The sequence below is a fragment of the Anguilla anguilla genome, chromosome 5, assembly GCF_013347855.1.
Source record: "Anguilla anguilla isolate fAngAng1 chromosome 5, fAngAng1.pri, whole genome shotgun sequence".
Lineage (NCBI taxonomy): Eukaryota > Metazoa > Chordata > Actinopteri > Anguilliformes > Anguillidae > Anguilla > Anguilla anguilla.
The window spans coordinates 15,407,692-15,416,940 of NC_049205.1; positions in this window are offsets into that span (position 1 = coordinate 15,407,692).

The following is a 9,249-nucleotide window of genomic DNA, read 5'->3' on the forward strand; positions in this document are numbered from 1 at the left end:
TTGCTCAGGGACACTTCGACACGCCTAGTGTAATTACAAACAATTAGTAAACAATTAGTGTCTAATTAAGAACAATTACAATACAGAGCTTGTTAGTATGGTTGGAACAAAAACCAGCATACATAGTGGGTCCGCCTGGTGGAGAAACACTCATGTACACTCAAAATCAGTTCTACGTAGAGACTTGTGTTGGCTATGGGTTCTTATAGATGATCATGCATGAATCTTCTCTAATCCACCATCAAACTAATAATGGATTACCCTGCTTATTAAGAATGCCAGAGCTCAGTGTCCATGCTGGTACTTACTAGCCTTCAGAACGCCACTCAGTCACAGTCACTTCCTGATAGAAAATAAGCCTTAATAAATCCTTCAGATCATTATCACAGGTCTCAATCTGGACTTCACCAGCAACTATCCAAACTGACAGACTCAAATGTGAAAAGAAACCAAGAAAAGTCTGTTGTTCTTCCATTTCTTGAAGAACAGATTGAGGTAGTCTGGGTGATTAGGGTCCGCTCATGTTTGCTGTATGTTTTAGTGACTTTGTTTTAGGCTACACAGAACCTAGCACCAAAATCCCCACCAACCTGAGACATTAGCGCTGCTATTTCCCATATAGAGGAATGCTACATGTTCTGCTTAAAGAGAAAGATTATTTAAACATACATTGTATTTCATCAACTTTTGTAACATCCAGTATATATTTCTGAGTGTTGTCATTCTACACAATATACAGTTGCTTGACATATGATTTTGGGGGCTCTATTTGCGAGGATTGTTTTGCATAATGGAATTAGAGGGATTATACAGGATATCATACCTGGGTATAATGCACATGCTGTTATCATACCAATTTATACTGATTGATATGATTATTACCAAAAATATGTATTAAGTACAGAGTTTACTCCTCGCCTAGTCCTTGGTCCTCTCATCAGTGCTTGGAAAAGAACTGGGTAAATGTAGAATTGTTGTGATGTAGCTTCCTCTAGTGGTCACCGACACACATTGCTGATATGCTCCGTGAAGTGGGAAACAGAAAACATACTGTCGATTTAACTCTTGAACTGAAGAACATTCAAGTGGTTTTTAAAACTGATTTTGATTTTAAATTTCCAGTTTTAAATTCCAGAAAATTGGCATTGTCATGGCAATTTGTACAAAGCATTTGGATTCACCAAGTAGAATGAGAAAATTTGACTTATGCATATCTCGGCGATACACTGTGGTGATGCTTCTCCCTAGTGGTGAAACTGCTTAAACTACCACTTTTCATTTGTGGACAATGTCATTTTTAAAAATGAGTTTTTACTATGAGTTTGAAGCGCTGTAAAACATTTGAGAGGAATAATTTAGCATAAAAGTTTGGCTTTTTCAGCAGGGTAAACATGGGTTCACCATAGATTTACAGGACCATATTTGGCTTAAACACTTGAAACTGGGAATGACTCCTGCATTCCTGTCTCAAACTAGGAAATCGAATATCAAAGAAGCTCTGGAAACAATCACACAATTCATACTGTCACGTACAAGTTATGGTAGGAGTATCAGATCCCCACACACTGCATATTATACCTCTACAAGGATAGGATAAGGGAACAGCAGCAAAAATGCATGCTGGAGTGCCTGCCGACAGACAGACACACACACACACACACACACATGATGTGCTGTGACACCATTTCAACATATTCTTAGCTTCAATAATAGTCAAAAGTACACAAAAAAAGAATTTTGTTAAAAGATACCTAAATACTTAAAAACAAATCTATAAAGTACATTCAAAATGGAGGTCGCTGTGTTCATGGCATGGAAGTATTAACCAGGCAAAAAGAGGCAAGCAACCCATGTTAGACACAAAACATATACAAGCAAATACTTTCAAACATATACATTTGAAAGACTGGCCATTCCCACACATCTCCTCAGAAAGATACAAGGTGGGAAATCCTCTGACTGGTAGCTAGACAGGTCATGAGTGTGGAGGAGGATTTTTATGTAAAGCTATGACATCAGGACAATGCTGAGAGCAGGGGAACTGAGTCACTAGTGTGGAGGTGTTTGGTCAGTTTGGCGATGGCAGGAGAGGCCGGGCGGGTAGTCAGTCACTGATTTGCATGAGAAAGGGAGCTCTTTGCCTCATTAACCCTTTCACTCTAACTGTGAGGATGACTGCAGACAGCATGTTATACACATCACATAATTTTTCAGCTGAGAGAAAATGCAGCAGTGGACCAGCAAGTGACACAGGAAAAGTTTCTCAGACTACTTTTAATGAAAATATTACTATAAGAAGATTGTGTGTGAGTGTGTGTGTGCAGATGGTCAAAAATTACCACAGCAGACTAAAGCCTCCTCATTAAAATATATTCTGCATGCTGTGGTACAGGCAAATTATTTGCTTTTAAATGGCTGCCTCTCTGTTTTGGAAATCTTTCCCTCATCATCCAAGGTTGTTTAATACTCAAGGCATGAGCTGTTCGCTCTAAGAAACAAGATGATTTGAAAATAACATACAGCTTTTCTTTTTTATTGGCTGAAATATGTTTCTGCCTCAAACTTAGGCAATTTTAATCTTACTGAGCTGACTCTCTAGCTAACTCTTCACATGTAGTCCAAAACCAGTAAATTCAACCACAGACAAAATACATTTTATTCCCAGATGTCTTAATATTTTATTTTCCACACGGCTCTAGGGGTTCTCTCATATGCAAACTACTTGTGATACAGCATGATGATTCTCATGGAAACTTAAACTTTAAAGAAGGCCTTTGAAAGGCTGTGTATTTTGATGGAACACGTTTATAGGGCATGACTACACTAGCTAGTTGTAAACTGTTGACCGTAGTGTAGCTCTGTGTTGACTGTAGACTCTCCATTTTGAAGGCGTTTCCTCAAAATATTCTTATACCCAAGAATATCCTCTTAAACTGTATTGCACTAAGGCAAACAGATTAAATGCTTATATATTAAATAGCGTGCAGACCTCTTCCTACGTAGTTCGGTGTGCGCTGGAACTTGCCATTAAGCCATAACACGGTCTTCTGTCGCATGCTGCAGCAAGGGGTTCTATGAAACCCTTGCTGGTTAAGAGATTATTGGTGTGGTTGCCTTTGCCTTTGGCATTGTGTTGTTCAAACGAGGTTTCCTGGAGACTTAGTCACCAGAAAGGATATAGCACTGGCAACAGGTCGTAGCTGAATAAGGAAGTGAATGCGATAAAAACGCGATTCCAAATGAAAAATTACAAATGAAAACGCTGTCAGCTAGGTATATCAACAAACATATGGCGTGGGCATACCCAGAAGTCCTCAATAATAGTATTTCTCAATAAATTACGAAAAATCGTTGACGTTTCGCCAGGTGCAGCGTCATACGGTCTATGCTGCTAACACAGAGTGAACGCATAAGTGAATCCGATCATGAGAAAAGTTTCGATTGACCTATAAAACGATATTCCAAAACCAAAATTAGACGTGTTATACATGGCTAGAAAGCTTATACTCTCACCTACTGAATAAATGAATTCTCAATCAAGCCAGACTGTACTAAAAAGGGCAACAACGCCGTCAACAACACGTGTGCAGCAGCTTATGGTCCGGTCTTTACTCTAGAAAACAATGCCAGCTTGTAATATAGGCTATATGTTGCTTTCGATGTTGCCGTTCTTTGTAGTACAATCTGGCTTGATCTACACTTCATCGATCCAATAGGCGACATAATTGGTTTTTAAACTATGTTTAATGTGTCAAATTTTACTGTTGTAATACCGTTTTATATCCCATCGTATTCGAAAGCTGCATTACGCATTTAGTCTGGTAGCAGTGAAAGCAACGCTTTCTCACCCCAACTCGTAGGTAAAAGACACTGCACCTGGCGAAATTTTATCGATGACTTTCGTCGTTTCTTGGACGACGTTAAGCTACTTAGAACTGGGGAGCGACAGCATTCATTCTGCCTCTGTCTGTATATCTACTGAACACAGAAGATTTCATCGTCCAAAAGTGTCACCGCTCAAAATAAGAGATTATTTACTATTTCTCTAGCTCTTCGGACCATTCCCTGTGAAATGTGGTGCCCCTAGTTGAAAGGTCCTAACACCAAGAAAATAAGGACCCCTTAATGAAGTCCGAATTATTGCCTCATTCAAATTTTAATGATTTATTTATTTTGTTTGATTATCCTTGATTGTACTGTAAAAATTTTCTGATGCTAATGTTAAACTTGTTTTGCTCACTCAGTAGCCCATGAAGAAAAAAAGAAGAAATTATTCAAAAAATAAAAACGGCTGTCTTGTGATATGCCTGAGTATAAACTGAGTTTATATATATTCGGAATCGTGTTTATATATTCAGAATTCCACTTTTATATTCAGAAGTCCACTTCTATATTCAGAATTCCACTTATATATTCCGAATTGAATTTGTATATTCAGAATTCCACTTATATATTCAAAATTGTGTTTATATATTCAGAATTCCACTTCTATATTCAGAATTCCACTTATATATTCAGAATTGAATTTGTATATTTTACACATAAACAGTAGTTTGAAGTTTCCGCACTGAGCTAATGGGACATAACTGATTTCACTGAAGAATTTTTTGCCATGTAGTAAATACAACACAGTAAGTAACAGCATAATTTGGTCTGGCTGATTGAAATTCCTGAGTGTGAATTTGCGGCATTTATTTTTAAGGGCATACATAGCTATTTCTGGCATAACCTGGCTTTTGGGGTAATTTGCTTTTTCAGTCAACTCAGATGTTTCCAGAAAAGTTATGCTGTGCCTGCAGCAGACCTGTTTGTCTGGAGATGGCAATTTTCCTTTTTAGTTTTTTAATCAAAAAGGGTTTTCTTTTTTTCCATAATACATTGGATGCTTGTAGAGCAAGTACCAAATGATATTGCAGGTTTAATTTATTTTAAGGTAAATCATATATGATTTATTGCCTCGGCTTTAAAGGAGCCACGGAGTACCACGCCTTTTTCAGCGGTTAGCATAAAATATTGAGACAGGCTGACAGTGCCCTGCGTTCAGAGCCTGCACTGCCTGGCAGTGCATTACTCACTGCGGTGGCGAGAGGCTGTCTGAGAGACACCTGACACAGCTGAGGTCTCGCGCTGCAGCGGCGTGTTGCCATGGCACCCAGCCAGGAAGGACGAGCCAGTGGGAAGTATAGTTCGCGCAAAACGCCCCCGCTGCTGTCATCAGGCGCGACGTGAACAGGCCATCCGTCAAGGGGGGGTCCGTCCTGGACGAAAACACGAGGCAACACAAAAGAAAGGGGCAGGAAGTCTCTGCAGATAAACACAGGAATGAAAGGGCCCCACAGGGAGACATTGTGTCAGGACTCAGGGAAAGTGCTCGGTTGGACATGCCAGACATTTACCGTAAATCAATGTTGTAAATCAAGTGTGCTCACCTGCCCTTACAGGGGCAGTTCACCCGCTTGAGTACTAATCTATTCATCCAGATTCTTTCTCTGAGATTTGATAAGTTTTGAAGATATCAACTGCAGCTCACCATGATGCAACAGAACTCAAGGGACTCATATTTTTGTGGTGCTCAATGCACCAAAAATGTACATTAAATAAACTCAGCAGCAACATCTTTTTCCAAATATAATTCCACAGGTACTCACAAACATCCACATAACTTAATTTGTGCACGGTTTCTATGCAAACTACTAGTTCTACAGAAGTACACTAAGTGTGTAAATCCAAGAAAAGCCTAGTGCATGCAAACTATTATGAAACTTGTTTCAGAAATAAGGGGGGTACTTTGGGTCTTGGGCAGTTCCTTTTGGCCTCCACACTTTGTCTTGCTCCGATACAAGTGAATCTTGGTCTCATCTGCCCACAAGACCCTTTTCCAGAACTCTACAGGCTCTTTTAGGTACTTCTTAGCTAACTGAAATCTGGCCATCCTGTTTTTGGGGCTTGCATCTTCTGATCTTCTTTTTTTTAAGTGAGAATTCTTTAGTCATCAACTGTAGAGGTCTTCCTTTGCAATTACTGAGCTCACCAGTCTCCTCTTAATGGTATTCCAAACAGTTTATTTTTTGGTAAGCCTAAGGTTTAGCCTATGTGTTTTTCTTCTTATTTCTCAGCCTCATAATGGCTTCTTTGACTTTTATTAGCACAACTCTGGTCCTCATGTTGACAAATGCCAATCACAGACTCCAAAGGCAATTAAAAGCCTATAATCAAGATCAGATATTGAAAGCTGTTATACCTGCACCAAGGAAGCAATTGAACACTTCCTTACTAATTAGAAACAACTGTGAATTCAACTGTGAATCTAATTTTAAAAATGTATTTTCTTTAATTCCACATGTTTACCATATGTTGCAGTATGTTTTGTTTCCATAAGGATGCCCCTGGGATTAAACAGAAGGTAACTTTGTCCAGAGGACTTTTTTATTTACATATCCAGTGATGAGAAAGATAAATTGCTGCCATTTTGATGAAGTTTGACAGGCCTTTTCCTGTACCAGAGGCAATGGAGGGAAAATTGGATCCTGGCTGCAATGACACAACATGCAAATGAGAAGGGCGATAGCGCTGCGTTTCCTCTACGAGCCTCACCTGGCTCCCGCCTATGCTGACACACTCTCGCGTTTCAGCACAGTGTGTCACACAGCTCATTTGCATAATTTGCATTGCTACAGCGTTAGCGAACACTGATGGCCACACCCAGCCGAAATCCTCCAAAGCCCGGGCCGTCCCACCTCTTATCATTCCTGCTGACCCAAAGAAAAATCTGTGTGTCAGCCTGGAAAGAGACAGCAAGCAGGTCCTAGACTTCCATCCTACACAGTGCCCACTCAGAAGCATGGTTTAATGTACTATTACTCTAGTACAGTTATTCTAGTGCTTGGGTATTCTGTCCATTTTTGGTTAAAAACCGCTTATTAGTACAATAATGCTCTTTGCCACATCCTTAAATGTCTCCTGTGAGGATTATTTTAAAAAAAACTTATCTATCCTCCTACATTGTAGGCCTTTAAATAAATTTCATCTACACAACGCTCACTGATTCTACTTTTGAACAGACTGCTGGCATGCATTAACCTACTCTCTCATAGGGCAAACCACCAGTTATATGTATGGTAAATCCATGGAGCATAAACAGGGAGCCTGGCAGGTAAGAATGATGAACTGTTGTATGTCTGCATATTAATGTATAGATGGAAAAATAACATCAAGGTTAAGGATGGATTCGGAGTTGCGCAAATAATTTAAGCACATTACACAAAGTTCATGCTGTTATAGTTCAGTACCTCAAGCTCAAACAGGGATCCAAAGTCTGGATGTCAGTTTGATTACAAACACAATACAAATTATACATGCAGAAAGAATGCCCTCTCTATAGCAATCCATACGCCCATCCAGCAGATATCAATGCAGCGCATTGTACCAGGAGAACCAGACATTCTACAGAGGGTCAGACAAAAGGGAAAAAGGATTCAATTGTATACAGTGGATGACATTCTGATACCATTAACAATGCAGACTCATCTTATGAACGAGACTATAGTTGCATTTTAGATACACCTTTATATACTATTTACAACATCCATGATTGAAATGGAAAAAGGAGTGCTCCAACACCACCAACTGTGCTGATCATCTCTGTTCCGCTGTTGAAGGAAAGTTGAAGTGACGTGGGTCCAATAAGGTGGCTTTAGCAAGGGTGTATTAGCAAAGGGAGAAATCTGTCTAAAACAGTTGCTTTCACTTTTCTGCAATGTGTCAGGCAGGTTCATGCGGCCTAGACAGGTGGAAGTCCCTGTGTATTTTAGCCTATAATCGGAAAGAACTCCTACTTTGGTTTTGCCGGTTCTGTGCATCTTGATTTGGGTTTCAAATCTATGGCATGATTTTAGGCCTGTGATGTAAGCATTCATTCAGACATTGACAAAATACAGTGCATTTCAACTATACAATTTTAGAGGGCCACGTAGAAGAATTCTGTATAATCATTAGAAAGTAAAAGAGAACGACATGAAATTAATGAGAACCATTTATTCGTAGGCAAGTAACATAGGGAAGCATGTTATTTCAATGCCCCCACACACACAAAAAAAAATAAAATAAAATAAAAATACAACCATTCAATTGGTAGAACAAGCTTCAATTTATAGCAGGGAGCCAAAAATATTTCTTGAATGGCGCGCAGTGGTCTTTTTTCTGTACTAGAATCGATACGTTACCAGAGAGACAGTGCAGGTAGATACACAAAACACTGACACACACACAAGGTGAGAAGCGGAGTGAGACTCTGTGACTGACGTCAGCGGGGGGTGGGGGAGGGAGCCGCAGAGGACCGGTCCGTAAGCCCGAGCAGTCAACACAGAGGGCAGCAAGGTGGCCTACACGCAGCTCCTGCCCCCCCCATCACCCCCGCCTCCCTTGAACGGTCAGCCGATCTGCAGCGGTACAGCACATTCAGCGGTTACTATTTTACACATCATCACCTGTTACGTATTGGACGTCACATACAAGACAACAACGCGGGCAGATAAGCCCCGCCCCCTCCGGAGGCGGACTTGCCGTTTGTCAATAGTCTTCCTGGGAGAAACATGAAAAGACACTGGGGATTTATGAAAACATATTCCTCATATTAATATACATTATTTTCACATGGGAGTGTGCACTGGATAGGAGCAAAATACAATCAGTAATTCATATTTGTAAATACCATCTTTTCAAAACTGCTACATTCTGGCATTACTGTCAAGGGCTTTCTTTATATAACCGTGGGTTACACTCAATGTTTTCAGTTAATTACAAATGGCATTGATTTTTTTTTATTACAGTTACTTTTTGAGATGCATTTAATTTTTTAAAATATTGTACTTCTTAACAAAAGCATATTACCAGTGTCAGGCAAAAACCTTGTATCTAAAAAAAACATACATTATGCTTTGATTTTGTGGCATTTTTAACCAAATTTATTAGTCATTGAGCTATGAAACTAGAGAGGGATGACAACATTAAATGTGTGATAAGTTGCAATGTTTTTTTTCCATGATACTGCCAATATCCCAGGCCTGGTGAATGCACGTGTTGCTTTTAATTACCTAAATTAAAAAGAAAATTCTTGACATGAATAAGATGTACTCCTCAGGAGTCAGTCAGAAGCTAGTTGTTCAAGAACATCACCACCGGAAGCTTGATAAGTCATCTCTCTGAAAGGCCATGATTCGGTAAAACTATACAACATGACTAGAAGCCGAA